Here is a 20,032-nt window from a genome sequence, read left to right as displayed (position 1 = left end):
CTGCGGTGGCTGACCATTGGCAGGACTTTCCCAACCTCCCTCCGCTTCATAGCTCCTTGCTGAGTTCTCATAATGGCCATTGTGTCCAGCTGTTCAAAGCCAGAGAGCTGCTGTGTCTCCACCCTTGACCTTGGGGGCAGCTTTTCCTCTCCGCTACCATGTCTATCACAACAGGCAACTCTAACCATTGGTATTTTTCTTGGCCCATGCTGAGCCAGTAATTGAATCACTCCTTGGTGCTGTCAAGGTGGCTGGTATATGATTTTGTGAGCAAGGGCGGTTCTCTGGATCCTTCAGAATAACCATGGGCATTTCAATATGACTAGTGGTATTCTGCTGTGGGGGAAGAAGGTCCCTAATAGTTCTACATTGTTATAAATGCAAGTGTCCTGCACCTTCTCTGACCATCCGCCTTTTGATACTGGTTAAACCGTGATCCTCCAATGCCAGACCCATTGAAAGTTACCCTCTTCTCCTTGCGTGCTCTGGGGCAAGGTAGGCTAATGCCCCAAGTGCTGCAGGAGTTACAGGTTTTAAAAACTCTAAAGGGTTATGGGATGTGGAAGATGATATGGGATGCTGCCATTCATATAAGCATCCTGTAAGAATAAAACTCCACAGCAAGTTTATTACAGGGAATATCAGAGTTAGTCTGTATCTTCAAAAACAACAAGAAGTCCCGTGGCACCTTATAGACTATGCTCCAAAATATCTGTTTAGTCTATAAGGTGCCACAGGACTTGTTGTGTTTTTGCAGATTTGCTATTTGACCAGATCTGGTCAAATTTAAATTTTCAGGACCTTCTGTTCCAACAGAATTCCCTTTCTCTTCCCAGCCCTGTAAGTCAATTGAAAAAAAAGTTGTTCATGTTTGTGTATTAAGAATTTTGAGAACCCCACATGGAAGGCATTAGGAAAAAAGCTACTCACCACCCAGGTCATATGCTCTGAGATGGGTGATTCATACCATGCCTGTATGTCATATACTACAAGAAGCAAAAGTACATGATAGATAAGCCAAGTGCCCTCTCTCTCTCCCTGCGTATAATAGTCCATAATAGTAAAATTCAGGATTTTATTGCTCTGCCCCCAACTCATTTGAAAACCCAACAGTATGGTTAAACTTTACAGTAAAAGTGCATGTGGCCACGTGGCATGGGCTTGAATTTGGAAAAATGTAGCTCTGCCCAATGTATGATTTCTTTTATTGCTGTAACTATGCTAGTCTGATTATTGGATGGCTGATCTTCAGGCATGGGTATGTGTCTGAAGGTTTTGAGAAATTCCTGAACCACCCATCCTCCCACAAACAGTCTGGGGTCAGACTAGTTAGTATGTACTTTTGTGGTTGACTTTGCCTCTTGATTGGCTGAAGTATATAAGTGGCTTTAGTTACAGGCCAATCTGAGTGTACCATATTAATGATGGGGTACAATAAGGGATTATTATTTGCCCAATAGCCATCAGACAAAATATTCATTTGATATATGTGACGCTACATTGCTGGGTAAGAAAGATTGATTTTAAATCAGGGTGATTTAACCTATTGTTTTAAATCACCCCCCCCCCCCCCCCCGCAAATCATTGGTTTAAATTGAGTAACCAAAAATTAAATAGTAACAGAGAGGAAGCCATGCTAGTCTATACACTATCAAAACAAAAAGCAGTCAAGTAGCACTTTAAAGACTAGCAAAATAGTTTTTTCTAGCAACATCCAACATAAACAGCTTGGGGATTGACTTGTCAAATCACACTTCCACTTAAAGGCAGGGAGGGTTGAAGAATGATGCGTTGCAAAGCGTATGGTTTAAAACAAAAAAGCAGTCCGTAGACTAGCACTGCCACCTCTGTGTTACTATTCAATGTGAATGGTTTAAGTTACTAACCAGTTGAGCCACTCAGACACATGCATATCATTTCCTCCCAATAAACAGTTTTCCTTGTGATGTTTAATTCTTGCATCTAGGCCCTGCATCATCTTCCACTGCTTAGTTCTGACACGTTTTTCTTTTTTACCCAGGCAACAAATTTCTTCAGAATATTCCCAGATAGGCCATGACAGTTTCTCTGTGTCGAAAGTGTTGGGGGAATATAGAAAGTTGTGTGTGTGCTGAAATAATAGCTTCCCTTTTTCTTTCTAGTCCTGTTCACTGCTTCTTTCTGTGCTACCTGTCCTTTTCTGCATATTGCCTTTCTGTCTTAAGATGTCGTTACTAACTCCCTGTGCCATGCTTGGCCAAGGTCCACTGCCGCATAAGCATAGAACAAAACCAATCCTATCTGGCGTGTGCCTGTCTTTGCAGATATTACTTTTTAGTCTGCTGAGAAACAGACATCGAAAGGCCGGAATTTAAGATTCAAGAGCTAGTACTTGGAGGGACAGACTAGAGTCACTACTTCATGTTTGAGACTATTGCTGCGTATGTAACATGTCTGTGATGAGCTTTAATTGTAACTTATTGTTAAATGAGACATTTTAGTGTTTTTTAATTTCTTTTTAAGTCGAGCAATTTTTAAATCATAAATTTTTCTGTGCTGAACGATCAGTGCTCCTTGACTGAAATACCAAATAGGTTAGCTTTGCATTGGTACTGGTGTAACTGCAGGACATGTTTTTTAGCATGCCCGCTTGCGAAGAGAGTAAAAGTTTATGTATAGTCTTCAAACAGCACTGTGAGGTTGTAACTATTCTCCATCAGTTAATGGGATGTTTGGTTTGAAATAAGAGCCCAGGTGAACCTGCGGCAGTGGTGCTAATCACCTGCCTAAAGTCAAACCAGAGTGTGGAATACAGACTTGCAACTCTGCTTCACTTCCATTTTTCCAGCGCTTTACATGTACACTAGGCAAGTAAGTTGATTGCAGGTAGCAATTCTAGCTACAGCAATTGAGTAGCTAGAAGCGACTTATCTGCAGTCGACTTACGTGGCCGTGCTCACTAAGGAAGGTTGACAGAGTTTCTGCCATCAATCTCCCATACTCTACCAGACACATGAAATCAAACCCTGGAAGACTGACCCACTCCTCATGATATAGATGTGTCCTGAGGCTATGTCTACACTAGGCATAACGGTGTGGGGGTTCTTTACAGGGAGAAAGTGGTCTAGAAAAAACACCTTTTTATTGGTATAGCCAAGGCTCAGGTCATCCAATACATCTCATTCCCCTTGTCCTCATGCCAGCTTCTTATTCCCCCCCTTTTGTTCCCTTCAGCAAGCTACAAGGCTCACTTTTTCATTCCCTGGTGTTGTCCCAGTCCCTGACTTGAACAAAGCTGTTCTCCTGCACATTTTCACTCTCTCTTGATTGAGAAAATATTTTAAAGGATGGATGCTCCCACCAGTATGGAGGGCACAAATGCAGATAGTGGAAAGGTATGACAGAAGTTGCTTAGTGTCAGTTTCCATAGGAACAGTATGATTAATACCTGTCCTCTGCTTTGTCAAGTAAAATAGGCCCCACTGAAGGAAAAGGCTGTGTATATGATAGTTTCCCTGATGGCAATATATGCTTCATCCTTTTTATATTTTCTATACTTTCTCTCCCTAATCCAAGCAGGCAAAGAATGTGTAGCTGGGATAAAAGGATTAAATGGCTACTATTAATGGGAAAATGTGTGGTTTTTATTTTAATTTCTAATAAAGGATATTGTGAAAGGCTGGTGGCGGTTCCCGCTCCACCAGTATCCAACAGAGAAGCCTCTCCGTCATTACACCATGGAAAGCAAAGTGTAATGGAAATTGTTAGGAACCATTTTCTTCTTTGTTTTGTGGGGTGGGGAGGTGGTTTTATTATTTATACTTTCAGAATTGAACAGTTATCAAAGACTGTTTTGGGAAGTGTACGGTAGGTGTCATCGTGATTGCTAGCCACCCAGGATATTTAAGAATAAGAAACACAACCACAAGTTTATTACAGGAAGTTTCACAAAAACTGCAGTGTGACAAATTTCAAAAAATTTTAATAGCACGCACTGTGTGTTTATAAAACTCTGCATACATGACGTGTACTTGGATTTCCCTTTCTCCCTGCAAAATTAAAAAAAGGGAGAGAGGGGAATACTGGGCATTTATAACACCAGTTTTCCATATCTCTCAGCAAGCAAATTAACTATGAAAACCAAGAGAGAAAAATTGAAGTGTATGGTGATGTCAGAATGCTGGCATTCATATACAGCTGTATTATGTTCCTGTGTGGTTTTTCTTTTGGAAAAAAAAAACCATATGGGCATTTTTATTTAACCCCTTTGCCCTTTTATCTGGTCAAAAAGTGATCTGAAAGACAGGTAATCCAATGGTAAAATGGTTTGAATGCTGAATTGCTGGATAGAATTCTTTAAAAATGTGGGTTGCTTATACGTTTAAAAACATTTATGGCTATGGTTTCACAAGGGGAAAAAAATGGCAGCCTTCTGAATAATCATTGCTGTTCAGTAGCTCATTAATTTTTATTAATGGCAGTGGGATTTTTGCTGTTTCGCTAATAAAACTCCTTTCCATTATAGAATGCATTCTGTGAGGATTAAAGGGGACGTTGCTAGGAGTTTATACCTCAAGGCTGACACTGCTTGAAACAGCTATAGCTTGGGAGAGAACGTCAAGTGGATTAGGTGCTTAGCTATTCTGACAAGAGTGAAACACTTGGACTAAGTCCTGGACATAGGCTGTTGTGCAGCCCAGGTCTCCCACAGCAAGTAATTGGCAGTGAAATCCTTATGCATCAAGCTCAAATTAGCTGTCCCCCTCCCCCCGCATCCCCCATAGACCCTGAAGCATTTTCCCGGTTATGCAGAAATTAAGATCCATTGGGTCTGTGTGGAAACGGAAGGGTGTACTATCCATGTCCAGGGCTGGACACTTTCAGTCAGAGTAATAGGTTGATCTTGTCCACAAAGAGACCTTGGCTTCCAGGCCTGATGCTTGTATTTGGTGAGGGAAATGAGCGAGGGTACTGCAGAGGTGAAGATGATATATTTTATTGCTCTCTTAAAGAAGTCTAAATCTAACCAGGTAGCAATAAGTATGAAAGATCTCGTAACTCTACCTCCTGTTGTTGTGAAGAACAGGTGAGTAGTTGGGTTTAAACTTCTTCTTCTCTCCAGGAGACAGCGGTGTGACTTTTGTGGCTGGTTTTTGGTAGCTGGAACTTTACCATACTGCATTTGGCTTCCTAGATGCACAACAACAAAAGCTGGGCTGTTCCTCCATTTTCTTGGGCGTGGTTTGTGGAGTCGAAGGACCCTTTGCCTGGCTGGCCGCTAAGGCTATGCCTACGCTGCAGCTAGGAGCAAGGTCGACAGATTTGCGTCAACTGGGGATGCTACAGCTTGGGCTCCGAAGCCTACTCGACCCCTGGGTTTGAGCTCAGGTGGCTAAAACAAGTCTCCACCTGAGTGGTGAGATGCATGCTGAGATTCTTAGCGTGTTAGCTTGTGTAGTACTAGCTCGAATCTGAGTGCCAAGGTGGGAATCTGGGTTCCAGCTGCAGTGTAGACATACAGGGAAAAGCGGCAATGATATTGAAAGTCTTTTGGGCTAGGAAAAGCTAACTGATTGCCTCTATGCCATGGATCTTTTCCAAGCCAAAGACCAAGATGAGTAAAGAATAAGGATGCAGTTGATGGCTCTGTGTGTGCGATACGCGTCTTGACCCTTTGAAAAGAGCAGCTACAGCGGTGGTTAGTTGAAACATTTGACTCTTCCACCAGGCCCAGCTAATCCACTCAATGTTCTCTTCGCTCTAAGTCTTCTGGGGCTTTGCTTCCAGCCTTTCTAGAGCTGCAGAGACTCCAACCATCCTTTGGTTTCGCTCTGGCTGTGCTTGCCCAGCAGTGCTATTAAATACCTCTGACCTCTCCCCAGCTGCACCCAATATTTGATGAGGGTCCTCTGATTCCTGGTCATTTTGGACCAGCTGGGGGTGTGGCAAAGAGGAAGGCTGAGCCCAACTCCTCTTACGGAGCCAGTTAACTTGTGACAGTCTTTCAGATGCAATACCGTTTGAACCTCTCTTGTCTGGCAATACCTGTAATCTGGCATGATTTTCATTAGCCGGCCAACTGCTTATGGCCGTGGCCAAGTTTCCCACGGTCCAGTAAAGTTTGTTGACAGCCGCCAGTCCTGGCTCTCAGTGTTCTGTGCTGTTAGTTAGCTGTAATTTTACCCCAAACATCTCTAACAGCTTAGTAAGCAGCGGAGGTGTTGGTAACGCTGTTAGACAATGTTGACCTCCTGTAACCCAGCAAATTCTCTCGCCCAGCACCAGTCTGGTCCCGAGTATGCCAGTTGAGAGGGGCTCAAGCTGTATTTGAGTAGCAATTCCTGCTTGTGAAGAGAGTCCAAGTGGGAGTTCCCTGTTAAGAAGTTATGTATCTTCCTTCAAGGTGTTTGGTGGGGCCGTCCCCGCCGGTGCTGGTGCCCTACTATGCAGACCAGCACTGCCACCTCCCAGCCCTTCAAGCGGCCGCTCCTCATGGGGAAGTGGCCTGAAGCTGTGAGGAAAGGGGGCTGCCATCTCTCTTGGACTGGGCGCCATTTACGGCAATGATATCAGGTCTGGGAGAGTTGGCAGGGCTGGGAGCACCTCCCTCCCAAGGAGATGGCAACCACTGAGCTGAGGGCTGCAGGAGCAGTGGGCAATCTCACAGCTGGCAGGGGAGAAGTGGCTCTTGGAAGTGGAAGGTGCCTCATCTCTCCAGCTGCTCATTGTGCAGTTGCCCCCTGCTACAGCAGAGTCCTTCAGTTTCATGAGCACCGCTTGGGGAGCGGGAGCTGGTCAGGAGGAAAGTAGGCTGTCATAGCTTCTGGGGAGGTTGGCTGGGGGCTGTTGGAACCCCAGCACCGAGCCTGCAGAAGGTGGGGCGGGAGGGCTGCAGGACATACGGCTGATGCCTGCCAGAGCCCAACATGCATGCTCAGCAGCATGGAGCTGCATAGGCCACCATGAAACTTGGGGCAAATTGGTGCCCCACCTGGCTCTGTGGGGGGGGGGGGGGTGTTTTTTGTTTTTTGTTTTTTTTTTTTCCTATGGGTAAGGACTGCTCTGATCTTTGGGCTTTTCATTTTGGTGTACAATCAGTTAAGGATTGCGAGTTATAAATGAAAAACAACTAGCATCAAATTACACTTGTGTTAATCTGGGCGGGGAGACAGAGGGGAGCGGGAGCATTTGCTTTTGCGTTTGTGCATTCGCTGAGAGCACAAGTGCTTGTAAGATGCTACTGCAAGACAGCAAAATATCTCTAGAAGGGTGGGGGCTCTGTATGCAATTGAGAATAACCCCCCATTTGCAGGCATTACAGGATATCTTGGTGGAGGTGAACTCCAACAGCTCTGCAGCAGTGCCAAATAATCCCTCAATGGTGTCCAAAGGGCATGGATGTATTTAATAGGACACACCTGTTCTGGCGATGCCCATGGCTATTGAACACCTTGGAAATGGGAGGCTTTAGTAAGATAAAGGAAAGATTTGCTCATTTATCCACACTGTTTTCTCCCCTTTCTCTTCATTCTTCCCACCGAATTAGAAAAATGGATCTGCTTTGTTTAGAACTCTGTTCACTGTGTGAAGGGCTCTTTGGAGGTTGGGGTTTGCATTGGAACTTTCTTACCTTACTATGTGATTCCAGGTGGGTTAGCTCAAAGGAGCAGCTACTGGACTATGGCCTGCTCTACAGCTAATATGTAGGTGGCTTTGAGAGACATAGCTAAGCTCTCAGGGCTAGTCTACCTTAGGGCGCAGGTAGACTTGAAAGTCAATCCTAGATATGTATCAGAGAGGCAGCTGTGTTAGTCTGTATCTTCAAGAGCAACAAGAAGTCCTGTGGCACCTTACAGACTAACAGATATTTTGGAGCCTAAGCTTTTGTGGGCAAAGACCCACTTCGTCTCATGCATCTGATGAAGCCCACGGAAGCTTATGCTACAAAATATCGGTTAGAATCCTAGGTATGCAATTCCAGCTATGGCAATTGCATCGGTGGAATCAATGAATCTCTGATCGACTTATCTGGCCATCCTCACTGAGGGAAGCCAACAGGAGAAACTCTCCCATTGACTTTCCTTGCTCCTCCCAATAATGAGGAGTACAAGGGTTGACCATCAAGCCCCATTAGTTCAATTTCACTCATCCCCCCCCCACCCACCCACCCACAGGCGTGTGGAATCGAACCCTGGAAGATCAACCCTCACTGGGTTGATCTCCCAGTAAGTGTAGATGTACCCTTAGAAAAGAAATTTGAAGTAAGATGCACAACTCCAGCTCTGAAAATTGCATGGCTGGAGTTGACCAGTGTTGGGCCCCTTACTCCTTGGAACAGTGACATTGAGGAGTTCTGTGGTCAATAGTGGCTCCCTCAGGGTTCAATTTAGCACATTCCTACTTGGTATGCTAAATCGAACACCAGAAGATCAACTTGGCAGCATCAGTCTTCCATTTAATGTAGTTATAATCCCACTATAGACATGACTAAGTTGACAAAAGAATTCTTCCCATTGACTGAGGTTGCTTCTAAACATGCCACCTCGCATCAGAGGTGGCATGGTAGTGAGGCAGTTTGAAGCAGGCTAATGTGGCACTGATATGCATATTCAGCATCTGATTAGCATAATAGCAGCTGCACAAATTTCAAAGTGCAGACTCTGAATTGCAGATTGACGGTGAAGATGGGGGCAACTTTGAAATAAGCACCCCCCTTCGACCTTCCCTTACTCCCACAGAACTAGATCAGAGTAAGGGAAGGTCGAAGGGGGGCACTTATTTCGAAGCTGCCCCCATCTTTACTGTCAGTCTGCACTTCGACATTTGCCTGGTTATTATGCTAATGAGGTGCTAAATATGCACATTAGCACCTCATTAGCCTGCTTAGAATTGCCTCATTGCCATGCGACCTCTGACAGGAGGGGGCAAGTGTAGAAGCACCCTGAGTTACTGCCTCTCAAAGGGATGAATTTACTACACCAGTGGTGGGAAAATCCCTTTATGTCCGTGTAGCAAGTGTCTACAATATAGTGCTACAGTAGTATAACTGCTATGGGTTAGATATTCCCAGACTGATGGTTCAGGTGTAACTACTCCCAAGAAAGGGAGGAATTTCTTGGAATGTATTATTATTTATTCTTTGATAATTTAAGCATTGCTCTGTTTACTTATGGTACCTCTTTTAGATGACCTCGAGCTTGCAGTTTGCAGCAGTAAATTGTGCAAACATGGTATTTTCACAGAACTTTGTTTTAAACTGTTTCATCATTTTGTTCCAGAGCATGTTTTGACCCCAAAACTTGTTGGCATTATGCCAAATCCTCATGGAGTGGCTTCTCCCCCCCACCCACGTGAAAATCTGTGAAACGAAAAGTTTGTTGTTCAAAGTGAATTGATATTTTTGGACAAATTTTGCTTGAAAATGATATTTCCATGGAAGAGGGATCATTTGGGGACTAGGAAAAACACTACATTGTGTGGCACTTTTCCACACAGCTGAAGTCCCATTTGGAATGGAAACACCTCTGTTTGATCTTAGGACTGAATGGGCCACCTTTTTGAAAGCCCTTATCTCAAGTTAGCCTGAGTGACTGGATCCCCAAAGCTTGCATGGCTGCACACGAGCAGCAGGCAGTTTCTCAACTTTTTTAAATAAAGTACTCCTTTTTAAAAAATATCCTGAATACCTACAATTTTCAGATACACAATTTTCTACTATTGCATCACATTTGTTTAAACACTTAATCATAACTGGTTCATTGGAAGAAATTGCCTGTAGGCAATAAACTTGCCATGGTACTTATGATTGTGCAAAAAAGCTAAATAAAAATTAGATGAACATAAAATAAGTCCAATTTTTTTTAGTTCCTAAAAAGGTTGAGAAACACTGAGTTAATGTATCCTCTGGAAGAGCCCTGGGTACTCTCAGGGGTACACATACCCCTGGTTGAGAACCACTGAGCACAGGGACTGGTCTGTCTAAAGAAGTTGGCTGGATTGGCAGCAAAGTTACTTACTGCTGTATGTATGTTTGAATTTAGCAGCTGTTTTATGCCATCGCTTTGTTTAATCGGTCAGTAAAACTCAGCACATTAATCCAAAAGGTCAGTTGTGTCTCTAGCCCCATAGTACCCAGCAGCACTGGGGAAGGGATGCTGTTGTGCATTCTTTTGGCTGTTCTCTTGGGGTTTGACTGGGTGACCTAGCTTTTTGTGGCTTTGGGTCTATGTAATTAGAGAGGCACCATTCATTTATGTGTTAAACCCTGAATGAGCTGGTGGGACTGAAAGGAATGACCAAAGCCTACCGTGAAGAAAGTGTCATTAGAACAAGTTCCTGGGAGCCAAGACTCCTGGGATGGAGACGTCTCTCTGCCTGTGACGCGTGCTGTGGCCTCCCCCAGCTGAGCAGATGCACTTCCGCATGAAATGGGTGTGAGGGGGAAGAGGGCAAGGCTCTGGAACAATTTGTACTGTGGGGTCTGGGGCACCTGCCCAGACTCACCCAGTGTTTTGGAGCATCTGTTGGTCCCAGGGCAGCCTGGGGATTACTGGGGGGGGCCTGAGGCCACCAGCAGGGGTTGGACTCACCCCGTGCTCGTGAGTGCTAGTGGGTGCCACAGGAAGCAGAGTGACCCTGCACAAGCCTGTTCCCCCCGCCTCCCCGTCCTGTCATCTCCCAGATGGCAGGAGGTGGAGTGCCCTAGACCCTTAGTGACATGGCCAGGAGCCAGGCTTGGGGGTGTGCAGCTGGCTGGGGCCAGATTGCTCTGCCTCCAACCATTGTGGTGAGTGGGAGGGGATGGAGGGGGCGTGGTATCTGCTGCCCATGCTGGCCCCTGCCTAATAATCCCTCGGGTTGCCTAGCTGGGGGGCAGAGTTTGAGAAGAGGTGCAGAGGGGCTGGGGCTTGGGGAAGGGACCAAGTGGGGTAGGGCCTGGGGCAGAAAGAGGAGGATGTTTACAAACTTCTTACGTATTCTGTTCCCTCACATTTTACATGCGTTTTTTACCACTCTCTCTTCCTGACTTTCACTGCTGAACCTTCTCTCTCTGGCGGATGCTAGGGGGAGTCACCCAGCATTTCGAGATCACGTAGGGTGCATCTACACTTGCATTCCTCTTTCGGAAGAGGTATGCAAATGAGGTACAAATGTGCATATTTGGCACCTGATTTGCATATTCTAACTTCAAAAGAGCTTCTTTTGAAAGAAGGAAGCCAGCGTAGATGCTGCTCTTTCGAAAGTAAACCTCACCTTTGAAATAATCATTCTTCCCATTAAATAAAGGGAAGAAGGATTCTTTCGAAGATGGGTTTTCTTTCGAAAGAGCAGCATCTACACTGGCTTTCTTCTTTGAAAGAAGCTCTTTTGAAATTAGGATATGGAAATTGGGTGCCAACTATGCACGTTTCTACCTAATTTGCATTTTTGTGTTCTCATTTGCATACCTATTTCAAAAGAGGAATGCAAGTGTAGACACACCTGTATTGTTAAGAGGTGTTTAATTCTTGGGCTTTTAGACATTCACTGTTTATCAAAAATAAATCAGGAAGGTGTGGTGGGTTTTTTGTTTTGTTTGTTTTTAAACTTTTGCAGTTATCACTGGGAGCTGCAAAGAAATCCTTAAGGAGCTGCAGGTTGCAGACCCCTGTTGTAGGCTTTCAGCAGAAGCTGGGGCACCAAAATGGTGACGTCCATGTAGCCCTCAATTTTATGCCTTAACTGGCACACGTGGAGATTTTTTGTTTTTGTTTTGCCTGACTTAGCTATGTTCCAACACACCGTTAAAAACAGCTGAGGATGTACTGGAGGGTCACGGATTTTTAATGGAATTTGTCCTTCGATTGTACGGTCTCCAGAACTGCGCAACTTTTTCAACAGTGCGGTGTCTTCCCTCCTTCCAAAAATGTAATTGAATGCAGCATAAGTCAGAGATTTTTTTGTATTTTTTTCTGGTTTTACCCCCCACCCCAAACACACACACAATGCCCTGCCCTTAATCCAAATCCTGGCATCTAAGGAGGGGCTATAAATCACTGCTGTAAAGTCTACAGCAGGATAATTAACTGACCAGTTTGATGCAAGTGGCTTAATGGGGGCTTCACTAGGCCCACTGAACTTATAGTAGCACTAAAAAGTAAACAGTAAATCCCCTCAAGAAAAGTAATGCCATGCACGAAGGTATCACTTCTCCTTGGTTGGAGTGAGCGAGCCTGTTTTACTTGTCTGGAATACAGTGGCTCAGCTGAGTGTGAACGTGGCAATGGACAAAACGCCCCTTGGAGAAGGTGGCAGATCGTCTAGGACACTGGCGTTTGGGCCCTTTGTGGGCTATTAATGCACCTTCCCTGCTTCAGAAAACAACCCGAAATCTCAGTTGAAGTGCAACTGTAATGAAGTGCATCAGGACTTTGGGGGAGGGAGAAGCTGTGATGGGGGGGAGGGGAACCACTCAGGCCCCCCACCACACACTTTTCCTGGAGCTGCGTTAGCATTAAAGTGTTAGCAAGTCCAGGCTGAAACACTAAATCACTTGAGCTGTCGCACTTGGTTTCAGAAGACCTTGTTACCTCCTGAATCCACTGACCAGGCACAGCAGCCTGGTGGGAGATTCCAGCTGCTGGCTTGCAGCTTCAAGACCACTCTGGAGAACCCTCTGAACTCTTGGTCTCACTGGGATGTTACCTCTTCCTTGAAATGGTCCTAGACAAGCCAACAAATATCCTCACTGAGAGGCTGCGAGAGAAGGCAGTTGTTTTTAAAAGTGAAGTGCCCCCTGTATGCCTGGATCTTCAGGTTGGTTTAGTCTAAAACAAAATGGTACCGAGCAGCATCCTCTAATTTTTTCCATCCGTGGGTGGAATAAATTGTTGTGTGCACCAAGCCATGGGTGGATGTGCATCACCAGTAAGAGAACCTGCTGCCCACTGTGGGGTGGCTGGAGGCACTCTGCTAATCAGCCGGAAGGTACCTGAATGTTTCCTCTGTGACCACCCAAGCACTTAGCTCATAGGCCGTTTCTATATAGGCCACTTCCTTTGGAAGCGGCATGCTAATACACGGAGCAAAAGATGCAAATTGGCTGTGCCTCATTAGCATAACGTCACACGATTTGCAGTCCGGAAGACCGTTCTTCTGGACTCCAAAACACTGTGTAGAAGCACGGCCCCAGGGGGGATGGGGCTTCCAGAAGGAAGCCCTCCTTCCAGAGGCCTCTTCTTCCCAAAAATTGTATTAGCATGCCACCCTATGTAGAAAGTGCCGTAGGGATCATTCAGCTGGGAGGAGCGCTCCAGATCAAAGCAAGGCATGGCCGTTACCCTTCAGGAAACCCAGTGTTGCCCATAGGATGGAGGTGCAGCTCATTCCTGCATGGAGAATCTCGGGCCTTTTAGTTAAATAACTGTCCTTTTTTTTTTTCCTCTTTTTCTCCTTTTGGCGCTCCATCTCCTGTCGTCTTCACCCTATGGACAGGAATTCTGTATGGGGAAAAGGAGTCGCAAATTCCATGGAAAACTGTTCCCAACCTGAGGAATGGTCCAAGGCTGGGGTCAGCGACCCCGGCACAGGTGCCAAGAGTGGCATGCGAGCTGACTTTCATTTGCACAAGAGGCAGGAGCTTAGCCCTGCCCCTCCTCCCCACGCAGCAGGGAGCTTGCTCAAATCCATGCCACCTGCAAAGTAACAGAAGACCAGCTAATGCTACCCATCCCACCACCTAAACAGAAAAGCTCTGCCTCTTTATTTATTAATGAAGCTGTTGTTGTAAGTAGGACTATTAGTGACATTAAAAAGTATCACCAACACTCAGACTATATGTGGAGGTCAAAAGGTCAAATTTCGGCACTCTGCCTTGCACAGGTTGCTGACCCCTGGTCTGGTGGTTAAAACATCCAGTGGGGGCTTGGAGAACCTGGGTTCCGTTCTCATCTTTGTCATTGACACGCTGGATAACCTTGGCGAAGTCACCGATTTCTCTATGGTCTGTTTTCCCTATCTGTAAAATGGGAGCAGCGCGCTCCTCCTTACGCCATCCTTCCCAGCCATGTGCTTGGATGTTTGTGAAAAGCTTTGAGATATCAGAAGGTGATGCCAAAAATGTCAACATTGAAATTCATTCCTGTACTCTCACTGCTCAGGTAGTTGCATGCTTGTTGTATTCAGATCTGTTTGTTGTGCCATGCAGAAGAAGAAATAACATGGCCCTGTTGTCCCCAGTCTATTGAAGGAAGAAGCTGACAAAATTGGCATTTTGGTCTCGCTGTGTGAGGGACTGTGGGTGAAACAAAGGATCAGTACCAGTTTAATTCAGGGTTGAAATATGTTGGCAGAATGGTTTGGGAAAAGCTTGCTCAGACCTGCCTACCTGGGTTCCTTGTAAGCTGAGCCCTTTGGGCAGCCATCCAGGAGAGATTCAGGTGCCTCCCAGCAGAGCACCCGCAGCTGGCAGCATGTTTTTATTAGGGGTGCACATCCAAACATGCTTTCATGCACATAATAAAATTTATTCCACCCACGGGGGGGAAAAAAATGAGGGAACCCTGCTGCCTACAGTAGGCCAGAGCTGTCAGTCTTTCTCTTGTATAATAGTAGTAAAACTAGATCACAAACTTAAACATACATTATTTATAAAACACACACAATCTTTGTCTGCTATTGATTAACCACCTTAGCCCCAAGAAACACTAGTATATCTTAGTACACAGTCTTTGATATCTCAGCATCTGACGGGGAAATGCTGTGAATACTTGATCTTAATCCTTCACTCCCACATGCTGACTCGAATCCAAGGGGAACTTTTGTGCATATTCTAATTATTTCAATGTCATTATAACCATTTTTTAAAACGTTTCTTATCGGGCACAGTGTTCAGCAGGCCTTTTATGCTGGATCTTTCAGATTCAGTGTCTCAAACGGGGAAGCAGAATGGCATTTAATGGCTGTGCGCAGCAGGAGAAAGGAACCTGGGGTGGTGAAGGGCTTTTTGTTTTGTGGGGTTTTTTTTTACCTTCTCATTTATTTTTTTTCTCCTTCGGACTATTTTTAAGATAATCTGCTGCTGAGTTCTCCAGTAATTTGACTCATTAAAAGAAAAACTAGTGCTTATCCTTTCTAGGAAAATAGCAATTAATTAAAAAAAAAAAAAAAAGTAAAGTGGAATAAATCATTTTCTTTTCCCCTTTTTTCAAATTAGCAGTGATCCAAGAAGCCTGCATTGGGTGGAGGTTTGAATTCAGTGGTGCTCAATTCCCAATGGCTGAGATCCAGCAAGATCAACCTGATAGCATGAGATTTTGGCCATGTTAAGAGGTGGACTTTTTTTTTTTTTTTTTTAAGTATGCTAACATTCTCATGAGATGTTCCACCATCTTTGGCTAAAGCCGTGCATTTTTCTGTGAAATTTCAGCTGCCAGAACTAGAAAGGGGATTCTTTTAAAGGATGTTTTTCTTTTAATTTTTAAATTGAAACCGGGGGGAAAAGCATTAGGCATAGATTTCAGTTTGGATATTGAAATATCTCACTCATGCAGAATTGTGGCAGTTTAAATTTTAGGTTATGTTTCTTAATTACAAATTGTCCTTCATGTAGAATTCTGGTCTGCATCTGGATTTTCTTCTCCCTCAAGTTTTCATGTGTTTTGGATGAACCCATATTGTCTTTTTTTTTTTTTTTTTTTTTTTTTTAAAAAAAAAAAACAAACCCACCTTGTTTTGTGTTCTAAAATGGGGAATGTTCAACAGTTTTCTAAAAACTTTTCATAGGCTTCAACAATCACCGTGGGTGGAGATTTCAACAGCTCTTAAGTCACTTAGGTTATGTCTCCATTGCAGTTGGACACCTACAGATGACTTGGGCCAGCTGACTGAGGCTGTAGAGTGAATTAAGTGCGGGGTAGATAAGAAAATTGGGATGGGGCTACAGTCCAAGCTTTCGGACCCTTCCAAATTGCAGGTCTTTGAGCCCCAGGTCTGGGTGTCTACACTGTAGTTAAACAGCTCCTCAGCCTAACCCTAGGAGTCAGCTGCAGGATTTAAATGTAATGCAGACATACTCTTGGGCTACTTTGTAAATCTCAGCTTGTGTGTTTTAGGCCCAGTACAGGTATTTCTGATAAAACTACTTTAGTCTCTTGTGGGTTGGGGAGGGGGAATTCAGAATTCCAGACATCTGTTTGTTTGTTTACTTTGCTGTATTGCTAAGCCCGTGTTGTTGGAGTTCTTATTTTTGAAGATCACTTTCCCTCTGAGATGCACCAAGCCTTCTGTCCAAAATAACCGTGGTGGAACTTCAGCGTCAAGGGCCGAAACAGCCCATAAACCCTGCTGTTAGCACTGTAGATGTTTCTGCGGCTGCCAGTGATGCTGGTAGACTGAGCAGACTAAACCCAATGGAGCGTTGTTGAGTTCTCCCGGTCAGAAACCCAAGGAAGAGGTGGTGGAGGATCCAAAGCTGATAGGTTTGGTGGGCCCTCAGCAACCTGGGATGGGCTGTTTCTTCACCAGTGGAAGGGTAGTGCTTGAGGGATAGAAGGGCTGGTGTGGAAGGCTGCGTGGCCTGGTGCTCTGACAGCAATTTTAAAGAGCCTGAGGCTCTGGCCCTTTTGAATTGCTAGGCCCCAGAGCAGCTCACCCATTTCCCATCCCTTCCCCATCTCCCCACCTATCAGCGGGCCTGCAGAGTATCTTTGCTAAATAGTCAGGGTAGTAAGAAAACCATTACAAATGTAGAACAGGATCTGTTTCAGGACCTTGGGTGTATTCTTTGAATTGCCTCCCAGTTCGAACAGGAGATGAGAATTCAACTCCTTTCCCAGCGTGTCACAACCAAGCTCTGTATAGGATCCAGTGGCTCTGCCAAGATCCATTACCTGTTCAGAAATGAATACGTGCAGCTGGGAATATCCCAGTGAGGGAGCCAATGTTCTCATCTACGGCTGAGATGGATTAAAACAGACTAACTCTTTTTCAGCCAATTTCTCATCAGTGTTTTAAAAAAAAAGAAATAACCCCCCTTCTGAAAACGGAATGTTTCTCTGGGCAGCTTCCAGCCATCTAGGTTTCCTCCCCTGGTGCAAGAGGATGAGGGGCCCAGTAAATACCTTGTTACAAAACTCCCTCATTGACTTCATTAGGAGACCTGGATGTGCAAGGACTAACCTTGGGAGAACTCAGAGATATGTGGAATCTTGGATACTGGTGTGGTTTTGTGGCTACTCTGATGTCTGCAGGAATAGTGATACAGGTTGAACCTCTCTCATCCAGCACCCTCAGTATCTGACTGGTGCTGGATGGGCGAATTTGCTGGGCGATGGGAGGTCAATATTGTCTAGCAGCATTACCAACACCTCCACTGCTTACTGGGCTCTTAGAAGACATTTGGGGTAAATTAGAGCTAAATACCAGCACAGCGCACACAGTCAGGACTGGTGGCTGGAAACAAACTTTATGGGACCACAGTAGTAAGGCCACACCCGTGACAAGTGGTCATCCGGCTAACTAAAATCATGCCGGATTATGGCAATTAGAGAGGTTCACCCTGTATTCATAACGCAGCTGAGGAGAAAAACCTCTGAAAACGTTTGCGTCCGAGTAGTCCAGGATGGAGAAGATCTCCTGGTATGTTGTTGTCGTCTCCTGTCACAAGATGGCCTAATTTTTACTATTCTAATTCTTTAAAACAACTGAGCCTTTTTAAAGACTAACATCTTTGCCCAATTCTAGAGAAATCACCTTGAATGCTGTGTAGCTTGGTTAGTAGATTGATCAGTCATCCAGCAGGAGTTAGAGAGCTGCCTTGCATCAAGGTATTCCTGTTTCCCACCTAGTGCAGGTGGGGCGAGAGTGGTTTCTTCACCTGCTGAAGCCACATCAGGCCATGTGTTTGAGGCAGCAAGGATGCAGAACTTGCGCTGATGGACCTTCTCTGTAGTACAGTGGTGTTTAAATTTCATTTAGCCCATCTCAGTGGTAGGCTTGCATGTGGGTAAGTACTGGTCAGCCCAGCTCCTCAAGTGACAGTAGATCAATACTGGGAACAAGTGTCTGAGAATAAAGCATATCAAGAAGAAAGTTTTAGTCCAAATATATTCTTGCAAAGAGCACATCAACATCCCCTCTGGAGAGCCCCTTGTTGCTGTTACTTCTCCAGTGGATTCAGGTGCAAATGGCATGTTGGTAACAATACTTCCCCACCCTGGTCTAATATGTAGCATCCTGGTTCTTTGAAATTTGTTATTGATAGAACTTGTTCTGCTTCATTGGGCCACACACTCTGATTTTAGTTATGTGGCTGTAAACTTGATAGGATCAATGACTCCATTTAAACCAGTGTAATGGTTTCGGTCCAGCCGGCTGTTTTTATCACCCACTCCTTCAAGTGTGCTTATGCAGCCACTTGGGAGAGCTTCAAATGACACCCAGCTGATGAGCAGAGTGCCCCAAGCTCAGTTTTTTGAGTCTCCTGGTGGTGCACATTTAGACATTCCTCGGTGCACAGGAAAAAGTTATTCTGTGCATGGATGAAAAAGAGCACAGGGGGCCATTGCTCAGCAATCTTTTATTTTTTAAGCAGCCTTTTTCCACTGCTGCAGCAGCTTTTGAATACACCTGTGAGAATTCTCATCAGGAGTGCTTAAGAAATCTGCCAGACAAGCCTAAAACTTTGAATGTGACCCCACCTATGGCAAGTTGTGAGATCTTTCTTTGGCGCAAAGACTATGCGCCGGCCCCTCTTGCTGGAGTCAGACCTGTGACAACTTCGCTCCTCAGGGCTGATTCTCCGGTTGCTCCTGTTTCTTTCAGGGTTATCCTCTATGAATAGAATCAGCCTCACCTCTCTGCTCCCCAGCACCCTGGGGGACAGTTGCCAAATCAGGTTGTGGTAATGTAGCTCAAAGGACTATGGGACTCCATTCTCTCTCCATATAAATGTTCCTTGAGGCATATGAATAAGCAGTTATGTAGCAGTTTGTATAGGTGAGTATTCCAAAAGTCATTCATCTTCAGTTATCAACTGGGTATTCAGGCAATTAGCAACAAAACCTCCCACAGGTAATCCTGATAATGGGACATTCCCAGTTGCCCCATACTTGGGGCTGGATTGTTTTGTAACCCACAGAATGTACTTTAAATCAACTTTATAGAATGGTGACCATGTACCCGCCCAGGTGCATATCTGTTTTCCTGCCTTTACGTGGTGGTGATGTGGCCAGAGACCATCCCCAGCAAACAGAATATTGCAAACTGTGCTGTTAGATCTGCTTCAGATTGTGCCATGCTGAATTCCATCAGCCTTGGAAACTGGGGTCAGAACACCTGGGAGTGAAAACTCAGGTAGGCCACAAGATGGGGAGATAAAAAGAGCAATTGCATGGGGTGGGGTGGGAGAACAAGGGTGGAGAGAGAATCCTTCCATCACTGTGCTGTACACTTTGGCTCCGCTAACCCAGAGCATGGGTCTCATGGAGTAACAGCAAAATCTGGTCCTCCAAACTATCTGAAGCTCCTGGCAAGTGGTACGGTCAGTGATCATAGTGTGCAGCATGGTATAAAGGGCTGTTCAGACAGAGATGCTTTTCAAATGAATCACTAGTGGTACGCAAATGCAAACTGGCAAATGTAGATTATACTGGACGAAGGGAAGAGAACTATCCCCTGGTATTTTTAATCATCCTCATCGCCTCTCTGTTAAAACCTTAATCTCAGCCCTGTCAATAAAAGCAGATGTCCAGGATAAGAAATCTTCTCAATTGCCTCCAACATGAAAACAGAGGTGGTTTGTTAGAGGAAGTCAGCTGAGGGCAACCAGCAATGTTCCCCCTAATCTTCTGCCTCCATATGTGGATTTTCTTTCCATCCATCCATGTGTAGAATAAATTCTTCCTACGTACTGCCACATAGATGACTGTGTCCCACCGTTACAAAGGAGAACGTAGCTGTGGGCTCTCTGCTAATCGGCGGGGTGGCAGTCCAAGAGTACAATTTACGGAGAACGCTGGCAATAAGTCTCTCTAGCAGTCCTACCAAGAGTACAGATTGAGGTGTGGAACAGCAG

At 45.0% G+C, this 20,032-nt stretch overlaps 1 protein-coding gene across 1 annotated transcript in view; it reads left to right on the top strand.

Annotated features, from left to right (window-relative positions):
• The window catches only part of HIC2 (HIC ZBTB transcriptional repressor 2), a 108,604-nt gene that overhangs the window by 70,156 nt on the left and 18,416 nt on the right, over positions 1-20,032 (top strand). The gene's annotated exons all lie outside the window — the stretch shown is intronic.

Source organism: Carettochelys insculpta, chromosome 18 (genome assembly GCF_033958435.1).
Source record: "Carettochelys insculpta isolate YL-2023 chromosome 18, ASM3395843v1, whole genome shotgun sequence".
NCBI lineage: Eukaryota > Metazoa > Chordata > Testudines > Carettochelyidae > Carettochelys > Carettochelys insculpta.
The sequence above is the reverse complement of the archived record's forward strand: the minus strand, read 5'-3'. Positions and strand labels throughout refer to the sequence as shown.